Source organism: Schistocerca cancellata, chromosome 4 (assembly GCF_023864275.1).
Source record: "Schistocerca cancellata isolate TAMUIC-IGC-003103 chromosome 4, iqSchCanc2.1, whole genome shotgun sequence".
NCBI classification, from domain to species: domain Eukaryota; kingdom Metazoa; phylum Arthropoda; class Insecta; order Orthoptera; family Acrididae; genus Schistocerca; species Schistocerca cancellata.
Window position 1 is genome coordinate 553,983,489 of NC_064629.1, and position 23,416 is coordinate 554,006,904.

Genomic DNA, 23,416 nt, shown 5'->3' on the forward strand with positions numbered 1-23,416 from the left:
AGCGGTCGCTCGGCTCCAGACTGTAGCGCCGAGAACCGCACGGCCACTCCGGCCGGCGTAAAACCTGGACTATGAAGCAATGGAAGAAAGTCATTTCGTCGGATGAGTTTTGTGTCACGCAGTTTCCAATTTCTGACCTTGTTTACGTCCTAAATGTGAAATATTGCGGGGGTTCGGTGATTGCTTGGGCAGCCATAGCTACCGTGGAATTCCATGGAGCCCACGGTTACTCTGCAAGATCGCATTACCGCCAAGGATTATGTAATCATTTTGGCCGCTCAGATCTGTCTCGTGCTACAATGTTCGTTCCCCAATGATGATGCTGTGTTAAAAGTCAACAAAAGTCACACATCTCGAATCACCCGGGACTGGTTTTGTAAGCACGAGGGTGAATTGTCGCAGCCCTCCTGGCCTCCAAAGTCACCTTTATGTTATTGAGCCTTTGTGGGCTGATTTTGAGAGAATAGTGCGTGATCGCTGTCCGCCTCTACCATCGTTATATGAAGTTGCCACTATTTTGCAGTAAGAATGGGAGAAGATTTCCTTGAAAACCATACAGGGCCCTATTTATCCATTCTGCGACGATTGGAAGCTGTTTTTAAAGGCAACGGTTTCCCTGTACCGCATTAAGGTATAGCATTGTTTTATATTTTTGACATTTCCATATTTTTGTCCTCTCCAGTGTATGAGATACGCCTAATCAGAAGCATGGAAAGAAGATTAAGTTCTACTGACCCGTCGCTGAAGCTCGAATAGGGGAAGTAGGGATTGGACGCTTCCTTTTCAAAGAAGCAATCCAAGCGAAATCGCCGAAAACCGGTCTGGCGACGGGACGAAGATTCGAATTACTGTCCTCCTGCAAGCGATTCCAATGTCGTCAGATTGCGCCACCTAGATCAGATAGTCGCAAGAATGAAATGGGGAAAAAAGAGGAGAAAAAAAGGAGCACCCAGGTAAAACGATCTAGGACATTGGGTAACGATGTTGACATCCCAACTTGTGGCGTATATGTGCATAATGTAAATTTAAGGAGAGCTGCGTTATTTCAAGAAGTAGGCCAATAGGTAATAAGGAAATATGGTTCTGCTTTGAGTGAACATAATTTTTTTTGTTTTAATACCAAAACATATCTCAGAGAAGTTTCTCCATCTGGAAGGGCTTCACTTACTTTGAAGAACCAAAGCAATTGGTACACCTGCCTAGTATCATGTAGGGCACGCAGAAGTGCCGCAACAGGACGTGGCACGGACTTTAATGTCTGAAGTAGTGCTTGAGGGAATCGACACCATGAATCCTGCAGGTCTGTCCATAAATCCGCAAGAGTGCGAGAGGGTGAAAATCTCTTCTGAACAGCACGCTGGAAGGCGTCCCAGATATGCTCAATAATGTTCATGTCTGGAGAGTTTGGTAGGCAGTGGGAGTGTTTAAACTCAGAAGAGTGTTCCTAGAGCAACTCTGCAGCCATTCTGGACGTGTGGGGTGTCGCATTGTACTGCTGGAATTTTCCAAGTCCGTCGGAATTCACAATGGACATGATGGATGCAGGTGATCAGACAGGATGCTTACGTACGTGTCACCTGTCAGAGTCGCGTCTAGACGTATCAGGGGTCCCATATCACTCCAACTACACACGTCCCATACTATTACAGAGCCTCCACCAGCTTGAACAGTCCCCTGTTGACATGAAGGGTCCATGGATTCTTGAGGATGCCTCCAAACCAGTACACGCTCATCCGTTCGGTATAGTTTGAAATGAGGATCGTCCGACCAGACAACATGTTTCCAGTCATCAAGTGTCCAATGTCGGTGCTGACGGGCGCAGGCGAGGCGCAAAGCTTTGTTTCGTGCAGTCATCAAGGGTACAAAAGTGGGCCTTCGGCTCGTAAAGCCCATATCGATGATGTTTCGTTGAATGGTTCGCGTGCTGACACTTGTTGATGGCCCAGCATTGAAATATGCAGCAGTTTGCGGAAGGGTTGCACTTCTGGCACGTTGAACGATTCTCTTCAGCTATCGGTGGTCCCGTTCTTGCAGGACCTTTTTCCGGCCGCAAGGATGTCGGATATTTGATGTTTTACCGGATTCCTGATATTCACGGAACACTCTTGAAATGTTCGTACGGGAAAATCCCCACTTCATCCCTAACTCGGAAATGTTGTGTCCCATCGCTCATGCCGACTATAATACCACGTACAAACTCACTTAAATCTTAATAACCTGCCAATGTAGCAGCAGTAACCGATCTAACAACTGCGCCAGACATTTGTTGTCTTATATATTCGTTGCCGACCGCAGCGCCGTATTCTATCTGTTTACATATCTATGTATTTGAATACGCATGCCTATACCAGTTTCTTTGGCGCTTCAGTGTATTTTAAATGGGTTCATTTATTACGTATGGGTTCATTTATTTTAAATACTATATAAAGAATTTATGTATTATAATACATAGTAGTTTTTGAGATTATAGTATTTAAACCAATAAAAATAATGCATAAATATTAACAGGAAAAATAAATTTATACCTTAGTATTACAGATTAGTGTTCACATTGCTGTCTGGCATTTGCAGCACAGCTATAATTATTGTTCTCCAGTATGTCATCTGCAATTAATAAACATTAATCAATGTTCTGTTACGTAATTTGCCTAATTTTAGGCCTAATATAAAATTATCGAATTTTTCCTAATTTTCTTTTTTTTCCTTTTTACAGCACTACTGCCTTTATATTATGTCGCATTCTAAACAAAGATTCCCTAATTTACTCCTTGACTAGCGTTTTTTTTTTTACTTTCCAGTATTGTTTTACGAAAGAAAGCTATTTATGTGAATGTGAGTACTTACGTTTTGTCGATGTCACGTTTTCAAGCTTCTTCAAGGAGGTTGAGTGGAGCTTCCTAACAAACACTGTTTCACTGTTTGTGTGATGTTCACTTGTTCCGCCATCTTGTTCTGTATGTCCTGGGCGTGAGGTTTGCATTAACACTGGGCATTGTGTGTGTGTGTGTGTGTGTGCGAGTGTGTGTGCGTGTGTGTCTTGATCTTCTGATAGTTGTTTTAATGTTGACGGTAGGGTACCATTGCATAGTGCTTTGTATTGGTTCATTACTTTTTTCCTTCACTATTACTCTTTGTATGTGGTGTATTACATGTCTCTGTGAAGGGCTATTGCTGCATTCAGGAATTTTTATATCCGTGTTTCACACACACACACACACACACACACACACACAACGCCTAGTGTTAATGAAAAGCTCCCGCCCAGAACAAGCTGGAGGAACAAGTGAACATTCAGAAGCATAAAAAGGTGTCATCTGTCAAAACTAAGTATTAAACGCACAAACAAAGTTGACAGTCGGCCCGCTGGCTGATGGCTACGGCTGTAAATGGGAAATGCCTTTGCAGTCTCTTCCATCAGGCACCAGACAGCGCGTTGGATGTTAACTTTGTTCGCGCGTACAATACGTACAATATGCACTCACCATTTCACGAAGCCTATTCACAGTCAGCACATACTTCAATACATTTTTCGAAATCTACTACTGTAACCTAAAAAACCCTAGTCAAAGAGTATATTAGAGAATCTTTGTTTACAATACAACATAATATAAACGCAGAAGTGCCGTCAAAAGGGAAAAATATTCGGAAAAAATCGATAATGTCGTATTAGGAGTAAAATTTATCAAATTACCTAATAAAACTTGATAAATACTAAGTAATTGTAGATGACATTCTGGAGGGCAATAATTATAGCTGTGCTGCAAATATCAGACAGCCACGTGAAGACGAATACATAATACTAAAGTATATATTTATTTTTCGTGTTAATATTTATTTCAGTACTTTAATCTCAAAAACTGTTATGTAATATAAGGCATAAGTTCTTTATGTGTTATTTAACAGAGAATAAATGAACCCAATGAACATGAAGAAACTTCCCAGAAACATGTTCACACAGAAACAGTGTGTTTGCTCAAGGCAGAACCACATTGCCTTATTACATATTAGGAAGAAAACGCGGACAAGAAAAGACCTTCACCCTCAAAATGATTAGAAAGCCAATAGTCTAGTTTTTAAACAGGGGAACAGTGTAACTCCTGCGATGGAGTTTATTCCACAGTCGAGTATTTGCAACGCAGAGGGACTTCACGCCGACACCTGTGACATAAAAAGGGACTGGAAGTCTTTTAGAATGACAGTATTGAGTGTCTCTTGAGTGTACACGAGGACTATGGTTATTGAGGAGTCGATAAACCAATGTATGAGCCTTTGGATTTTACACAACCAGAACGCTACTCATCTGGGGTGAATTATCTGATGTGTCTCACACAGGAATTCAATAATCCGGCCGTTGCCGTTTTCACTGTGGAAACATACACTGCTGAACCAAAAATTTATTATGAATGCCCGTCAAAGAATCACATACAATACGGTCAGAAACAGTCTGAAAAGCTTGTAAGACCGTTGCAGGGTAGGTTTTGCTGAGATATAATTGCCGAGAGAAAAAAAACGGTACGTTGCGCTGTTTCTCAAGTAACTGATATTGAAGGTAACCAATCAGGCTGTTGAGCGCGCATATTCAAGCGGCTCATCAGATACATTCAGTGTCAGTTGTTCTCAAAGCGTAGATCAGGGGTAGGCAACAAACCACAAAGCCTTCATGATCTACTACTCCACACCAACATATCAAAGTGATTTAAAATAAAAGTTTTAAATCTTCACTATTTATTCGAAACATAATAATTTTATTTCATAATATTCTCAAGTATATTCTTACATTAATAACACAAAAATTATTTTACTTTTAATGTAAAATCTGAGTAGCTGTTTTGTCGACAATGTACTTGATATTTGGTGTATAACTTGTTACACTTGGTCGAATACACGAGTCCAGATGTTCATTAGTCAACCTTGTTCTGAGTTTATTTTTAATAAAGTTCATACTTGAAAACAGTGATTCACACAGGAAGGTAGAAGGAAACAAGGCCTTTATTCTAAGAGCAGCGTTAACTAAGATAGGGTAATTCTCCTGAGGAATTAGAGGCTAACACGTTTTGGGTTCTGCAACCCTTTTGAGAAACAAATCATTTTTAATGATATTATTTCAAGTTCAAGAGCTGCCCTATGTATGTCAAAAACTTTTACAATGGAAGAAGATATATTCAGTAGTTCAATGTTTGCCCATGGGAAAGATACAAACTAGGTTACCACTGAAATCTTTTTGAAGTCTGAAAACCGATCACTGAAATCATTCCTCAAATTGGAGATCATTATTGCATGACATTCGCTATTGTAAGGTATCTCACTTTCTTCTATTTGTGTCTTCAGAGTTGGAAAATGTCTTAATTCACCCCTCTTAAGGCAGCACTTCCACAAAAACTATTTTTCAGTAAAAGAATTTGAAACGTCCCCTTAGAACATTTATACACGACTGTGCTTAAACTGACACACAATATTTTTTTAGCGCAACGCAATCTGACTTTCAGAAATCCCTACAAAGGAATGGCCCTGACTAACATTAACCTATACGTTTCACAAATCACTTACCTCACCAAAAATCTTCGTTACTCGAACTACTGCAATACAGCGAGCGCCACTACTGCCAGCTAAATAAAAGATTCAAACTACGGAAGTCACTAACTACTGATAGGGATAGTTAGCAAATGAAAGATTTTAATAGAGAACAAACAATGTATTTACCTTAATATCATCAAAAGTCATAATATATGTAATTTCAAAACTCCGCCATTTCCTTCCACACATCCACCACTGCTGGCGGCTCACCTCCAACTGCGCAACGCTACGCGCTGTTCACATCCAGCTGCCGCTGCCCAACACTACAATGGCAGACAACAATGCAAACTAGCCACAGACTGCACACAGCACAGCCAGTGACTTTCATACAGAGCGCTACGTAACGTTGCCAATAAGAAAACATAAACTGCCTACTTACATAGCCCCCACGCTCCCCACAAAAAATTTTACAAATTGTTTTGGGCAGTGGCCAATAATGATTTGATAAAATTTTTCATAATTACAATAACAAAGATATGAAATGCACACACTTATTGATACAATGTTGGTCAAAAGCTAAAATTTTCTCACAGTCCATAAAGACAGTCCTGATCATTCATCACAGTGAAATTACAGTGTTTTTCTCAAAGTCTGAGCAGTAAAAGACAATGCACATGGAAGTAGTTTTACATGCAGTCTTGAAGAAGTAGTGTTGTCATTCCAACAGAAAGACAGTGCTGACTCTCGACATGCAGACAGGTAATGGGCCACAACAGAGCAAACCCACAGCAGAGTCATTCGACGTTTTGAAGAATATTGGTAGGTAGGTCATCACAGAGTAGACCCACTGTAGTCCTGGTAGAGATTACGGTATTGGTGGGCCACCAGAGATGCAGACCCACTGTAGTTCTTGTAGAGATGGCCAGCAGCCATCTGTTGTGACTGTGCGGGTGCACAATCACCATTGAAGAGTCTTGCAGTAAATATAGCAAGTCCATAATCACCACATGTGCACTCACAAAGTTTTTAGAATTGTCCTTAGAACCAGCAGTGCTGTTTTCCAGTCCCTTGCTGAATTATTAACACACATGCAAACACAACAGTCCCAACTTCTCACATATTGTGAATTACTGTGGCCAACAGAAACGTGTGCAGTGAAATGTATCTTACAAGTTACTTAATTTGATGAACTGGTGTCAATTACAATATTATAACATGAGAATACAATTACAAGGGTACAAAATACATCATTAAAAACATAACAATACAGATAACATTTGTAGTACAGGCTTTACAAAAGAATAGAAATAACATATACATCAGTGTTACAGGAATTAAGACATAAGTAAATACATAAAAGATCAGAATAACTTTTGAAACATCAACTTTACACATGAGCATTAAAATAAAACAGAATAAATAATGTCTAAACATCTTTACAAGGTAAATAACATATTATTAATGCCAATTGTATTTGAGGATAACAGTATTCCTCATCATAGCGAATATAGCTTAGTATTAGAAGAAGAAAAAATTCTATGAAACTACACAGAGACGGGAAGAAAACAAATACACAAGGGTACACAAACACATAGTGGGACAACACAAAAGTAAAGGAAAGGGTTCGTTTTCAGTGTAACATTTGGTACTGCAGTCCATCCCAAAACTTCATTCCATAGATCTTTTGTCTTATTTCAACCTTTGCTTCCACCAAAAAAATCCTATCCAAGCATGCTTTCTGTATTTATTTCACATATGTCTTACCTCATTATTTATTTCCAAGAAAATCCTACCTATACCTGTACTTTGTTCGTATAACTTCTCAGTGCATTTCTTCAAATTCATTGCAACTCATTCTCTTAGAGGCTACCCCCTCTTAAGCTAACTTAAATCTACTGATCTCAGATGCTAAACTAAGGGATGAGGCAATGCAGCAGCACAAAACAATTAACACGAACAGCAATGACAAAAAATTCAAATTGGCAAAGTAAGCAACAATATTACAACTAATATAAAGCAATGAGCAGCAAACAAGAAAAATAAATCAGTAATAAACTGGCTTAGCAGAGTAACACAAAGTCAAATTCAGTAACACTATGCCTGGCAAACAGCAGTAACTTATACCTAAACATGACAAAGCTCAAGCAGAAAAAATATTACAGTAAAATCAACAATGCAGATAAGGGAAATGTATATTCACATCTTAATGTCTATGTAATTAAAGTGGTGCACCACAACTTATTCTACAAAAGAAATTACCAAGTACTTGAAAAGAAAATTCTGTATGCAATTCCTGTGAAGGGAAATGTGTTTTTGTGCTCCTTCGTTTTTTTTTAAGTACATCAAAGTTATTCTTTTTTTCTGGATCTGTAGGCATAAAATATTTATATTAGTACATCTATAAAATTTTATTTTAACCAATGCTGCAGGGCAGCTAGGAACTAGATATTAAAGAAAATAAGTAAATAAATACATAAAGCAAGCCATATGTCATTTCTCTCAACTAGCAAGACAATAGCCATGAAATGTTTCTCATCGTTTCATTAGGCATTTTAGTAAATATCATAAATTAAGAGATCCACAGTGTTATGTTTTCAAGTATGAGGGTGTCGTATTTACGATGCTTTCTACAAAGGAGTGTCAACAGCGAGGATAATGGCCTCCCTTTTTTTTCTACCTGTGCTTCTGGAAGGCTTTTTTTCCGGGCTTCTGTCGCATAGCTGGGTGCCCACGACGCATTACGTGCAGGTGGTCACTTAACTTTCTTACGGAAATATTTACTACAGCAGTTTCCGCTACAGTGCCAGTCTCATATAAAAATATTTCACAGGTCAAGAATTTGTGTTGCAAATGTGTAGAAACAAAATCCTATTGATATAACAGTGTCCAAAAAATTTTCGCCGGCATTGTGATACATTCACGCATATACACACACATTTCATAACTCTTAAAGTACGTTTCTTGGTTTCCAACATCCTTTTCATAAATCAGAGCCCCTAACCACTACTCATTATTCCTTACCTTATTACACATATACATATTCGTCGACACTCTTCAATATTTCATCATTATAAATATGTAGCATAATCAAATTCCTCATATAGCATCATCTCATTGATCATAAACATACCTCAACAGCATAATACACATCGTCGTCGTAAAAATAACATCATAACACTTCAGTCAAATCTCAAAAACGTTGTAGCTTTCTGCAATAATTTCAAAACCTAAAGAAAATTCTCTGCTCATTTCAGTAGTGTCATCAACCTCAAACGTACTTTAAAAATCATGATCTCATACCAAATACATCATTCAAAGCTCTCATAGTATCACAATGGTTCTGAAAAAATATGAACAGTTCACAAAGTACAGACAAAATACAATTTCGTAAATGTGAAGTTATCCAACGGTGTAATTGCGTAAACATGTGTCACTGACATAATAAAAAAGTTTGTCTCTCTCAGTTAAATGATCAGATAGCTGTGTAATTTATGTATTAGAGAAATATGGTACCGATGTGTAAAGTTGTATAAGCAAATACCATATTAGCTAGGGCTCCTTGTGCTTGCCAAACACATGGTACACAAAGTAGGCGTGTACCCCCCTGAGGATTAATGTAATTATACCTCAGGCGTTACAGATTACAGCAATGGAATGAAATGTATCACAGAAAACTTTCTTTGTATTTCAAAAATCTTGAAAAATAAATGGTTTAAGTACAAAATTAAGCACTCAAATGCGTGTCCTGTAGCGCTAAATGTGTATCTTGTTGTAAGATAATCTCTGTGGGAGTGTCGTAGTTATTGTCCTCCGAAAGCTAAGTTCTGCAGAAGTCAGTGTACTTACCTCATGATAAACAAAAGTGAAATGCTGTGCGTATAGATATCTTAGTTATTACGCTTATTATTGTGATGAAGAAATTACTGTGCTGTAACGTATTGTTGTGCTACGGAAAAGGCTGTCTCATTGTAGCTATACGGCAAAAGTTACTACTAAAACATGTTTTACATTCCAGAATAATTCAGAAAAACTGTGCAGATATGAAACAGAAACACTGCAAAAGCAACATTGTAAATTGTCACTCATTAGTAGTGTCGTGATAAAATCGTGTAGCTGTCACATAAACTAACCACTGTGTCATCTGGTATCTCACAGAAAGTACTTTAAATCCAGAATGTATTTTCAAGTAAACCAAAATGTTGCATTAGAATCTCATTGGCAGTATATGTTCTAAGTATGTAAGCCTGATAGTCGTTACGTAATCGTGCAACTAACAAGCAAGAATGCACACACACAATAACACTGTGATGTCTGTTCACAATAACAATGCATTCGTAATTTCTGTTCAAATAAGTTCTCTTGGTTCTTGACTGGATATTTAACTTCAAACATTGTTGTATGTTAACAGTTTCTTAAGTCTGACAAAGCATACTAGCAATGTAAAGTGAAAAGTTATATGGCAAAGACAAAGTTAAAAGGCAGATTATCTCTCAATAATTGGTTTTACATGTGAAGTATGGTGTAACCCTTTTCTCTTCTCAGTACGCAGAGTTTCAACTTGAATGCAATTATCATGCGGTATTCGTCCGTAAAGAATACTGGAATTTTGCTCAAGGTTAGTGTCAATGTTATTTTTCCCTGAGCCAGCGGGCGCAAGTGGCTGCCTGCGGTGCGCGTCATTGTCTGTTTCTTTGTTGGCGTGCGTCATTACTGGGATTAGGAGACCTAACTTCTACAAATTCGCCTTGCCGAGAGGGCGCAGCCTTGTTAGAATTCCGCCAGTTCTGATGAAATTCACGTCTGTCGTTATGATTATATCGTCTGTCGTCATGTCGGTAGTTCCTGTAGTTTCTTTCTTGTCGGTTAAGCGGTGGAGAATTTCTCCCTGAATCGTAACTGCGCGCTGGACCGTTGCGTCTAAAGTTATTCTGTCTCCCTTGATAATAATTATTTTGGTTCCCATATTGTCTGTTTCTCTGATTGTGTCTGTGATAGTCATTACCGCAGAGAGGTGATCTTTCCCTGTAATTATTACTACTCTGCCAATGGTTGTCATATGGGTGGTGTCTGTTTTGGTCACGATTTACGTTGTAAGAATAGCCTTGTCATGTCCATTTGTTATTTCTGTCATCGCGGAATTGCGACGGATGTGACCTGTAGTTGTTGTGTTCCTGTTTTCGCCTTACGCGATTGTCAGTGTCAATTTCTAGTTCTTGTAACAGTCCCTGAAAAGCTTCAATGTCGTCTTTGCAACGTCCTGCTAAAATAATATGTCGTAAATGTTCAGGCAGTTTGATTAAGCAAATGCGGATGAGTTCTGAGGGGCTGTATGGGTTTGACAGGTACTGATTCTTGTGCAACATGTCTTCAAAATATTTCATAAGACTGGAAAATTCAGATTGTTCGAAATGTTTCATCATTATGATGCCATGTTTTACTAGGTCTTGTGTGGCTTGAGACCAATATGCTGAGAGGAAGGCATGATAAAATTCTCCTTCACTGTGACAATCGTGAATAACCGATCGCATTCTTACAGCTGGTTCATTCTCCAAGTAGCCACACATAAATTCTAATCTGTGTTCTAATGACCAGTTGGGAGGAAAACAGTGAGAGAATTGATGGAGCCACGCTTGTGGATGAATGTCATTGGCAGAATTCTTAAACATTTTGAATTTACGTGTAGTAATGAACAGCTTATAGTCAAAATCATCGTGTCGGCGAGTAGCATGTCGGTCATTGTTATGTCGTGTCGGCGGTTCCATCTCAAAATTCGGTGCACATTGCCAATTTCTTTCATAACTTCCGAAATGCCATGTGTTATTATTTTGTGGTTGTTCCGTATTTCTATGTCCCTCTTCCCGTATTGGGGCGCGAGTGTCCTCTGAAATACATAATTCTTGTATTACCTGTGTCAGCTGATCTTGTACTTCCCGGATTTCTCTTTGGTGTTGCGTATTAATTTGATTCTGATTTTGTTTGAATTTCCTAATTTGTTCGCACTCTTCTGTGTCATTAAAGACTACTGGTTTTGTGTCCTTCAGATTATCATCTACCTTCGCAGATAAATTATTTAGCTGATCCGAAAGTTCAACTACTTTCTCTGATAATGAATTAATTTCCTCCATGTGTCTTTCTGAACCAATTTTCAGAGTATCTACTATGTCCTTTAAGTTTTCTTGAGTTTTTGAAAGTTGCGTAACCAAATCGGTAGATGCAACTGAGTCAATTTTAGCTTGCAAGGTCTCATGATTTTCATGAACAATAGTTTGCAGTTCTTTTATGGCTGCTTCGTGATTCTGTAATGCATTTTCATGCAGCGAAAAAATAAGTTGAAAATGCTCACAAATTTGTGTTTTTACGTCATTACAGATTTTTTGACATTTCGATTCAATGTTATGTAACTCAGTAGTTAAATCTTCACGTGTTTGTTCAAGCGTATGTTCCACTGAGTCTAACTTTTGAAGCTTTTGTTCCATTGTGTCTAACTGTTGCTGTGTTTGCCTCTGGTGTTGTTCCATTGTGTCTAACTGTTGCTGTGTTTGTCTCTGGTGTTGTTCCATTGTGTCTAACTTCTGAAGCTTTTGCTGTGTTTGTCTCTGATTTTGTTCCATTGTGTCTAACTTTTGAAGCTTTTGCTGTGTTTGTCTCTGATTTTGTTCCATTGTGTCTAACTTTTGCAGATTTTGTCCCATTTGTTGCATTAATTGTAATAACAATGCATTAGTGTCTGGAATCTGTTCCTCTACGCTTTTCGGCAGTGCATTTGCACCAGCAACATTCACATTTTGACAAGCAGAAAATGTGTCTTGACTCATTTGAGAAAACGGTGAGAACTCAAAACCTGAGTCTACAGTATTTGCAATATTGTGTTCTGTCATTCCCAATTCCTGAGGCGAGCTGTTGCCGACCGATCGATCGATAATGCTTCCCTGTTTACTACCTGTTTCACTGTCTACACCATTATTTGACGCCCGCTCCATTTCCCTATGCACAGTTACCAAATTACTACTTTGAATATTAGTTAATTCATTACATGGTGGCGTTAACACACTGCTTTCGTCTTCACTGTCATTTCTCAGTTTACTTTGGAGCCTAGTGTTACGTTTTTCACACGCCATTATTGTCACAATATTTCACACGATAACACAGAAAAACACAATTTGAAGAGCAAAAATAAGAGAACACATTAACATAGCACTGAAAATAATATGTCGTTAATTGCAAGCGCAGCTGCGAAATACTTAGTGCAAATCTACATGCATGCCACAACTGTTTTACTGTACAACAATGAAAGGCTGCAACTACAAAGGAGATTCTCTCTACAATTACGCGCTAGCAATAAACAATAGCTACACTAATTACACAAACTACAAGAAAAAAATCAGAAGATTCCAGTGAGGTATCCTAGGCTAAGGGTCGACATATGAAACGTCCCCTTAGAAAATTTATACACGACTGTGCTTAAACTGACACACAATATTTTTTTTAGCGCAACGCAATCTGACTTTCAGAAATCCCTACAAAGGAATGGCCCTGACTAACATTAACCTATACGTTTCACAAATCACTTACCTCACCAAAAATCTTCGTTACTCGAACTACTGCAATACAGCGAGCGCCACTACTGCCAGCTAAATAAAAGATTCAAACTACGGAAGTCACTAACTACTGATAGGGATAGTTAGCAAATGAAAGATTTTAATAGAGAACAAACAATGTATTTACCTTAATATCATCAAAAGTCATAATATATGTAATTTCAAAACTCCGCCATTTCCTTCCACACATCCACCACTGCTGGCGGCTCACCTCCAACTGCGCAACGCTACGCGCTGTTCACATCAAGCTGCCGCTGCCCAACACTACAATGGCAGACAACAATGCAAACTAGCCACAGACTGCACACAGCACAGCCAGTGACTTTCATACAGAGCGCTACGTAACGTTGCCAATAAGAAAACATAAACAGCCTACTTACAAATTTACTTCAGATATCATATCAGCAATATCTTTGCCATTGCCTTGAAATTTCAAATTCAGCTCCTTAAGCTTTTCTGTTAGGTCAATTAAAAACGTAAAATTCATAAGCCAGAGAGGATCTTCAATACAAGCTGACAGACTATTCTCATCTTGTTCTTGCAAAATCAGTTTGATAGCCAGTAAAAGCTTGTGGAAACGTTGCAGCACTTTTCCCTTGCTGAGCGAACGCATTTCACTGTGGAGCAGTAAATCTCCATACTGTAGTTCTAGTTCATTTGCCAAATCTTTGAAAAGTATTTTTTGAAGAGAGTGAGACCTAATTTTGTTGACTATCTTTACAACAGTATTTATAGTTTCATTCAAATTTAAAAACATTCCACACAGAGATTGCTGGTGTAAAATACAGTGATAAGTTAAAAACGGTGGAAAACTTTCATCTCTTTGGCACAGAGCAATAAAACCACTTTTAGAACCTCTCAAGGCTGGGGCTCCATCTGTGGTAATGCTTACAAGTTTGTGGGTAGGTATTTTCTCCGACAGAATGAGTTGCTTCATGGTAAAAAATATATCTTCTCCTCTTGTATGCCTTTCAAAGAAATTACTTTCAAAAGTTCTTCCTTGACGATAAAGTTATTAAAAACCATACTTACAAAGACTGGCAACTGAGCAGTACCGGTTGCATCAATGGACTCATCTAATTGCATTGAAAAATAATTGTATTCATCCAAATCTGTTTTCAGTTAAGGGAAAACATCATTAGATATATTTTCAACTTACCTTGTGACTATTCTTGATGAAAGTTGAAGGGATTCGATGGCAGCAACTATTTCATACTTGTTCTTGAAATTATGAAACAACTCGTCAGCAGCTTCTCGAAATGCTTCTTTTACGAATTCACCATGTTCGAAGGGTTTCTTCCTTTTCGCCAATACATTCGAAACAAGATAAGAAGTAAGAGTGGAAGCAACACTTTTGTTTCGTGAATATGCTTTGATGAACACTTAATTGATTTTTGAGTTTCTTGATTTCCTCTTTTCTCATTCGGAGTTTACAGGAAACTCGGTGTTAACATGTGGGTGCACAGTTTTGAAATGTCTCTCGACGTTTGTCTTTTTCACAAATGCAATCTTAGCGTCACACAATAATCAAATGCATGTACCATTTTTTTCTGTTACGAAAAATTCGTGTTCCCATTCGGAATTAAAATGATAAATTTTACGTTTTTTTGATACACAACTCATTATGCATTAAGTCACTGCACTACTCGTACGTTCTCGAAAGGTGTCAACAAGGTATGCAACTACGCATGCTCAGTGCTGAGTACTGAGGCACAAAAAAGTTCTACCCCTGTCCTTTCCACACTCTATTACATCCCATATGTTGGTAGTACACGTCACGAAACTCACCGCCTTCTCCTGACGCGTATCGAACACATTTCACGAAGACGGGTGAAATAGTACAGCAACGAATGGCGCGCAGGTGGAAGCTGATTTAATTAACGTGGCAAAAAAATTTAAAGGTTCAAGGTAGATGTTGGTACCAATTCTACGCTGTTATCAACAAACAAACACGCATTTTTACCGCTACGGAAAACAATTGACGATTTTATTCAACAATTTTCCTTTTGCACTCTCAGTACTCACACGATCTACCAAATAAGCACTTGTGATCTACCAGTAGACCTCAATCGACGTGTTGCCGACCATTGGCGTAGATGATAGCACACGAGACTGCTCAGCCTTCGGCTTGGGTTCAATCCTAAGTACCGTGCTCTGTTCAATTTTTGTATCGCTTTCTTGTTCGGTTTTAGTAGACCACACGAAGGACACGTTTGGTGACACTCTCTGGCGGGCCGCTTGAAATTGCGCGCGCAACGGCCGAATCGGCTATCTTCAATGCTAATTAATTCTGAAACTGCGCAACGTATCGAACCTTTTCTAACAATTATTTCTCAACACAACCTATCCTGCAACACCCTTGCAAGCTTTTCAGACTCTGACCAGCAGAGGCGAATGGAGAATCATTCTAACGATGATATGGGCCGCAAATGGGGGAATCCACAGACATGAGGGACTCTGATAAAAGAGCAGATTCTTTTGGCCCGCCGCCTGGAAACGACCACCTCGGAAACCGCGAGGCTGGTCGACTGTACACGTGCTACTGTCATGAGCATCTATGGAAAATAGGTGAGGGATAGTGAAACCAGGAGTAGGAGATAAGGTGAGGAATGTCCACGGCTCGTCACAGAACGTGGAGGTCAGAGGCCTGCCCAGTCTGTAAAGCAAGAAAGGCGACGGTCTGTGGCAGATCTGACGCTACAGCAGAATGCTACTGCAGGCACAAATATTTCGGAGCACGTCATTATGCTCACATTGCTGAACACAGTGCTCCGTAGCAGACGCGCAGTACGTGTTCACATGTTGACCAAGTACCATTATTACTTACGATTACAGTGGCCATAGGATCATCAAGAGTGGAGCGTGGATCAATGGAAAACTATCAGCTGATCGGATGAATCAAGTTTCTTGCTGCCCCAGATCGATAGTCGTGTCCGGATATGTCATCATCCGGGCGAACATCAGCTTGAAACGTGGAGCGCGACACGGATGCAGGCCGGGGAATAGTATTATACTATGGGGAACATTCACGTGGGCTTGCATGGGACCCATCGTAATCGAAGGCACTGTGACACTCGTGGACTACGCGAACATTATTAGCATTATTGCGGACCACTTCCATCCGTAATTGTTTGATGTCTTTCCCGACAGTGATGATATCCTTCAGCAGGATCAGTGTCCGTGCCACAAGGCCAGAATCGTGCTACGGTGGTTTGAGGAGCATGACAGTGAGCTCAAGCTAATGTTTTGGTCACCAAATTTGCCTGATCCGAACCCGATTGGACACATCTTGGACGCTATTGGCCCCTAGCTACGCGCCCACAAATCAATGACCTGTAATTTACGCGAGTATCGTGACCTAAGAGTGAACATCTGGCCTCATATACTTCTGTAAACCGAACAAGGACTTCTAAAATCCATGTCACGAAGAATCTTGCTGTACTGAGGTTGTTGTTGCATGTTGTTGTATGTTAACCAGGGACCTAGAAACGACGGAGAGGCTGCGTCCCCGCCGCAGCCGCAGTGGTCCACAACCCCACGACGACTACTGCAGTCCACTTCACCCCTTCGCGGCCCCACACCGAACCCAGGGTTATTGTGCGGTTCGGTACCCGGTGGACCCCCCCCCCCCCCCCCCCAGGGAACGTCTCACACCAGACGAATGTAACCCCTATGTTTGCGTGGTAGATTAATGGTTGTGTACGCGTACGTGGAGAACTTGTTTGCGCAGCAATCGCCGACATAGTGTAGGTGAGGTGGAATAAGGGGAACCAGCCCGCATTCGCTGAGGCAGATGGAAAACCGCCTAAAAACCATCCACAGACTGGCCGGCTCACCGGACCTCGACACAAGTCCGCCGGGCGGATTCGTGCCACCAGGCGCTCCTTCCCGCTCCGGAAAGCCGTGCGTTAGATCGCTCGGCTAACTGGGTGGGCGCCGTGAGGTTAAAAGGTGGACCAACATGCCATTAAGAAGGTGGTCATTATGTTTCGACTCATCAATGTGTACTGGCCTTTACGAATCTCTGGCTGAAGGCGTGAAGTACCAGCAACACAGATTTACAGTGAAGTTGTGAGTGCCCATAGACAGTGACTGGAAACTAGGCCTGTATGTGCTTTCTGTCGGCTTTACTGCCCCCATGTGCGCGGTGTTTCTAACAGTACTCCCCTCGTTATTGGAAGGTATTCCAACTTCGTCTTCAAGCACATACTTCGTTCCAACACTTAAGCTGAGTGTCTTACCACCGTACTTTCTTCCTCTGTCAGACACCCGCACACACACACACACACACACATTTTCACAAATACACAACCTCACGCACATTAACAGACGCAAAATTGTACACTTACCAAAATTAGACACGCTAGTCAGTACGAGGTGTACGCTTATTTTCATCTATCGCTCGATTTTTTATAATCCCGAAGTTACCGGTTTCGGGAAGTGCCGCCCATTTTGAGTTCCACACTTCGACTTTTGTCCACTTTATACATGCGTAATACCGTTTTTATGCATTTTCTCGCTGCTGAGTGCAGCACCCTCTAAAATGTCTCACTAAGGCGTCCACACAACTCTTAAGAGTTTCAGTCTTTCACTCATCCGTTCTGCAGCTGTGTCAAACCGTCTCACTGGGGTAATGTTTTTGGAAATCCCAGAGGCATATTACAACAGTGCTGAAGTTAACATATCAAAATTATGTACCTACTTTTTTCCACACATTATCCTCCTCCACTCGGAGCCTGTGTCAACACTATATCACTCGCATTCATCAACCCATTTATCACATGATTCTCGCGACGCATTATCCTAGTAGCCTATGACGCCGTATTATTACGTCGTGAAACAAGCATACATATTCAGAAAGAAGAGCTTAACATGGACTGCTTACAGAAAGAAATCCGTGACAAAATAACTAAAATCGCATTTATGGTCATAATTTGCGGAGAACTGTCGCTTAAACCGTAAATTTCACCTGTCATCCCTGAGAGACCTGTCCAGCGTATCGTGTGCTTCATGAGCTCTGCCATACTGCTGACATATTTGTTTATCTAACCACAGCCACTCCATCAGTTACAGCTTATGTCCCTTAATTCAACTCTATAATATGGAGCGATCATACTTGTAATTAAACTTTCATTAATTGAGGGGGCCACCACGAAAAACGAGTGATCGTAGAACAATTAAGCTTTGTGGAAACATTTATTAGGACATTAGGAAGAGAAGCAACGAATAAACCACTGAAAGAAACACATTTTAACTTCCACATGATATGGTAACATTTGTTAACTGCCTGACAAATTTACGTTCGAGGCTACAAATGTTGCTTAGTGTGACGAACCTCTGTATCCACGAAAGCGTGAAACTGCACTGGAGATGTTATTTCACAACTGGTCGTTGCATTTTTCGAACGCTGGTCCATCGAATGTTCAGCTGTTGTGACGCAGCTCGTGCACTGCTTGAAGATCGCACATTGCGTCCAGCAATCTCGGCCATGGAAACAATAACGTCTTCAACAATTTGTGGCGCAATTGGCACTCTGCCTCTCCCAAGAGCAATTCCAAAATCACTAGTTAATTCGAACTTCCGAAAAAATGGTTCAAATGGCTCTGAGCACTATGGGACTTAACAGCTGTGGTCATCAGTCCCCTAGAACTTAGAACTACTTAAACCTAACTAACCTAAGGACATCACACACATCCATGCCCGGGGCAGGATTCGAACCTGCGACCGTAGCAGTCGCACGGTTCCGGACTGATCGCCTAGAACCGCGAGACCACCGCGGCCGGCCGAACTTCCGAGTCATGATCTTGAACCACAGTGCAGAAAAACGACGTCTCCGCATTCCTTTAACGCGTCGACACTGACGAAGAACTGCAACACTGTTGCTGTTGTTTCGATAAAATAGCTTCACGAGGACGACGGTTCAATCCCGCGTCCGGCCATCCTGATTTAGGTTTTCCGTGATTTCCCTAAATCGCTCCAGGCAAATGCCGGGATGGTTCCTTTCAAAGGGCACGGCCAACATCCTTCCCCGTCCTTCCCTAATCCGATGAGACCGATGACCTCGCTGTCTGGTCTCCTTCCCCAAAACAACCAGCAACCAGCTTCACGAGTAAAGCCCTGCTTACCTTGTCCAGACCTATCTTCTCTGCCTGCAACTGTAATGCACAGTGGTGCCTGTGTTTCAACCGTACGTCTGGCACCCACACGGTAAACAGTTTTCCGTCTGCACTAGCCCAAGTAAAGAAAGTTTAAGTATAGCCACCATGACTTCCTAATACCGTCTCTTCACCATATTTCCCTAACACCCAAAATGTTTTCCTATTGTGCCTTACGGTGGTTCTGCCAGTTATCTTAGACAGATTCTGTCTCTAACATATGGAGAAGGGTAGCGCAGTGGTTAGCACACTGGACTCACATTCTGGAGGACGACGTTTCAAACCCACGTCCGGCCATCCTGGTCCAGCTTTTCCTTGATTACCATAAATAGCTTAAGACAAATGCCTGTATGGTTCCTTTGAAAGGGCACCGCAGCTTTTCTTCACCATCCTTCCCTAATCCAACCTTGTGCTCCGTCACCAATGACCTCGTTGTCGACGGGACATTAAACACTAATCTCCTCTTCGCTCCCTCCTCCTCTGTCTATCATGCTGACTCAACTACCAGCGACAAGAAGCATTATAACGATGACGTCACGATCAATGGGCTGTCTCGCACCTTTGTATTTCAGCGTCTTGTTACGCTGTTTAAGTTGGTGTCGCATGATGAAAAGACAGAAATCCCAAATCATAAGATAATCTTTACGACATTGATCTACGTTTTACTTCGTTAGCGCTGTAGCATGGTTTACAATAACTTCGCCTCTGAATAGAATAAACAGAAGGAGTGCAGGACAGAAACAGAAAGGAAGAGAAAAGCTGTGCACACTACTCTGGCACTCTGTGGAGGCCAAACCACATTTCTACTACCGAAGATCCCTGGAGGACCCCTAAATTCATAAGTCACATAACAACATTATTGACAAGCAAATATGCGTTCAGTCACCCACTATCTATTTTCGTCTAAAGTTCCCTTATGTCCATACCTTCCATAACTCAACTAATCATTCTTCCTTCACTGCCTGACATAACGTCCTCTTTGCTATCATACCCAACATACCACATCATGTGATTAAGTGCATGGAGCAACATGACCTGGTAGGTTGCAGTGCGTACATACAACCGGTTTCATTGGTTCAATCCTTAGGCCATTCTTAGGTACCACAACTGAATCTATATCTGGTAGAATGTAATAGGACAGTGGGGAGAAAACAAACGCAGGAACAAGAGATAGAAGGACCCCGTGAGCAGTTACAGAATTCACATGCTGCTACTTCCTTGTAGTGCCGACGACTGTAATATCAATTCAGCTTCTGACACCAGCTGTAATGGTGAGCAGTACGCCAGTTTTATTATGAGGGATGTGTTCTGGTGAAGAATGTTAGTTCAGGAAGAGTCAGAAGCCCTTTGAAAGTAGTATAATTCCTTTAAGAAAAGCTCAAGCCCACATCTGGCGGCGCTGGAGGGTGGGTTTCTACCCACGGAACCAGCATCAAACTGTTGTAGAAGCTCTCCCGACAGCTGCTACACTCAGCGCGACCCAGGCATGGCGCGACTTTGCGTAGTCAGAATGGCTGGCAGCCAGGTACGTCATGGCTGACGCAGCATGTGACACGTCCTGCCGAGTACTGCATGAGATGTCTAGTTGGCAGCGACCTGTGCTGGAAGGCACGTCAAGGGCTAGGTGATCCTCAGTCCGACTCTCGGCACATCACTGAATTGCTGGACCCACTGGGAGGCGGTCCTGTAAAGACGATGGGGAAACAGAGTGGTCTGACACCGGAAGCCAACACTAACGGACACCATCTCGATGACTCGCCAATTCCGTGAGCTGCCTCGCCGGATGGCCAGTTTTTATAGGTGATAAAGCATGTTTGTTGTAATTTGCTGCTGAAAATCTCACGAAAGTCGCATGCCCAAGTGTCCCTGTTTTCGGTAACTACCCAGGCACTGACCAACATGCAAGCAGCAGTACCTATGGATGCTGTGGTGCGATGTTGTGATTTACAGTGTTGAGCCCCTTTGCCTAGGCCAATACTGTTACAAATGAAAGATCATCAACATACAACATGACTGCCACAATGCTGGCAATACCAAGGATAGTAAGTACTGAAAAAACACCTACTGTACGTATACAGTTTAGCAGGAAGAATTCATAATTAAATTTGTAGGTAATTTGAGAGTACAAAGGATTTGAATTTAGTACGCACAGAGCTAACACCCCTGGCAGCAACAATGGCTGTAGCATGGCTGGACATTGAGTCGACCTGAGTTTCGAAGACTGATGTGGGTGCCTCATACTGTCCTGCTTGAGCTACAAGCAACAGTTCATCAGTCATAGTGGCTGGCAAGCAGTGATGTGCCGTTCTCTTGACAACCCATCACCAGCCTTAACACAGCAGGAATGTAGCTCCTTCCGTCCAATTATTGACTATACGAACAAATGGCAAGAGGGCCGCCGGATCGGTTGTATCTTGCGTCGGCTCTGTGTTTAAAAGGTATTTTCGTGTGGGAAGTGCCGCTTTTGGCAAGTTGTTTCTGTACTCACAAGTAGTGGAAGTGTCAGTTATTCAAGTGCGCATTTTCTCGAAGAGACATTAAGTGTAAACAGGGCAGGGGTAGTGACTTAAAGTTGTAAGTGGGAGGGATCTTCGCTCACCGTTAGTGCAGAGTGCGCGTCGGATGAGGAAAGGCAGGCGGACCACAGCACTGCGACAGGCACCCGCTGCCGCTACCAGCTGCTCTGCAGTCCCGACCAGCCGCGATCGTTGCGAGGTGAGCCACACCCGACACCCACACCCCGCAGCACGGCGCTGCGTCTGCCGACTCAGCGGAAAGCGACGCAGCGTAACATGGAGAGACCGTGCACTGCCTCGTGTTGGATATCAAATGGGCAAACAGATGTAGTCAGGATGGCTACCTGGAAAGGAACGGCGGCGACTGACACAGCTAATTTAAATGATAATGCCGAAGGGAAAACGGCAACAATTATTGAAGCAGTGAATATACAACAGCGGTATGAAGACTTGATGACATTCATTGAAAATGAATTTTCTGCACAAAAGATGACACAAACAGCAGCAATCGAATTAAAGTGGTGTTGCAGGAGAAAATACCGCAATGAGCGATAGAGCATACAAAAAGAAAAATAAAGAGAAAATTCACAGAAACTAGCGAAAACATATGCGATGCTGACGACGTCACCTAGTAGAGATGTAACCGAAACAGCTGCTGCAGCAAAAATCGCGGCAGCGCACGAGTGTTTTCCCAGGGCCCTACGTCCCTCCATGATCATCGCAGGACCAAACGTTCCCGTGGCCGTGATTTTTCATCACTTATGGAGTTGTACAACTCAGCAAAATTTAATCCCCCTAGCCCACGTAGAAGTATGAAAAATTTACCTATTTACCTGTTATCTCAGATTATAGGTCATTTTTGACCCATACGCATTTTAACGCAATTTGATATCAGTAACGCCCGTTTTCAGATACTAAATAGTTTCTGGGCGTGCCCCGACGTTATTCACGAGATGTTGGAGTATATGACGGTACTTTGGCCAAAAAGAACGTAAAATACAAAGAATTCGGAGGTCGGGCGATGCTTTATATCAGCGCGGCTTTCCGTTTTCTAGGAACTGGCGGCTTGCAGACCTACGGAGTGACACTGGGAAGCCACAGAGTAACATATGAAACAGTGGGGCGGCCCTCCTCCCCTCTCGTACCGTTTCCTGGGGCTTGCTAATATTTCTCTTACACTACAGCAGATGTCAGGCTCGTCGCTCTTATGGAAGTTTCCTGTCAGTGTACCTATGTCCATAGTCAAGCCGAGTGGCCTGAGGCAATCCCTACACCAGCGATGTGAGCTTGCAGTTTATTTTCGAGAGTTCGCGTCATTGAAGGTACTATGGCAAGAGGACGTGGCCTTAAAGAGGCCGAGATTCTCTATCTGGAGAACGTTCCACGGACGCAGTCGAGTGATGAATCCGGTTGTGACACAAATGTGGAGGAGGACGATGATTTTGTTCCAGTGGAAACTACTGACTCAAGGGATTCAGACGCATCAAATGAACAGCAAGCAGTATCTGACCCATCTGACGATTACATACCTCTTACACATCGTAATCATGAATCGTTCTACCTAAATTTTTGAGCCAATGAGCACGCAGTCCACTGAATGGCTTTCTTTCTTCTGTCCTTTAAATGTCGGATT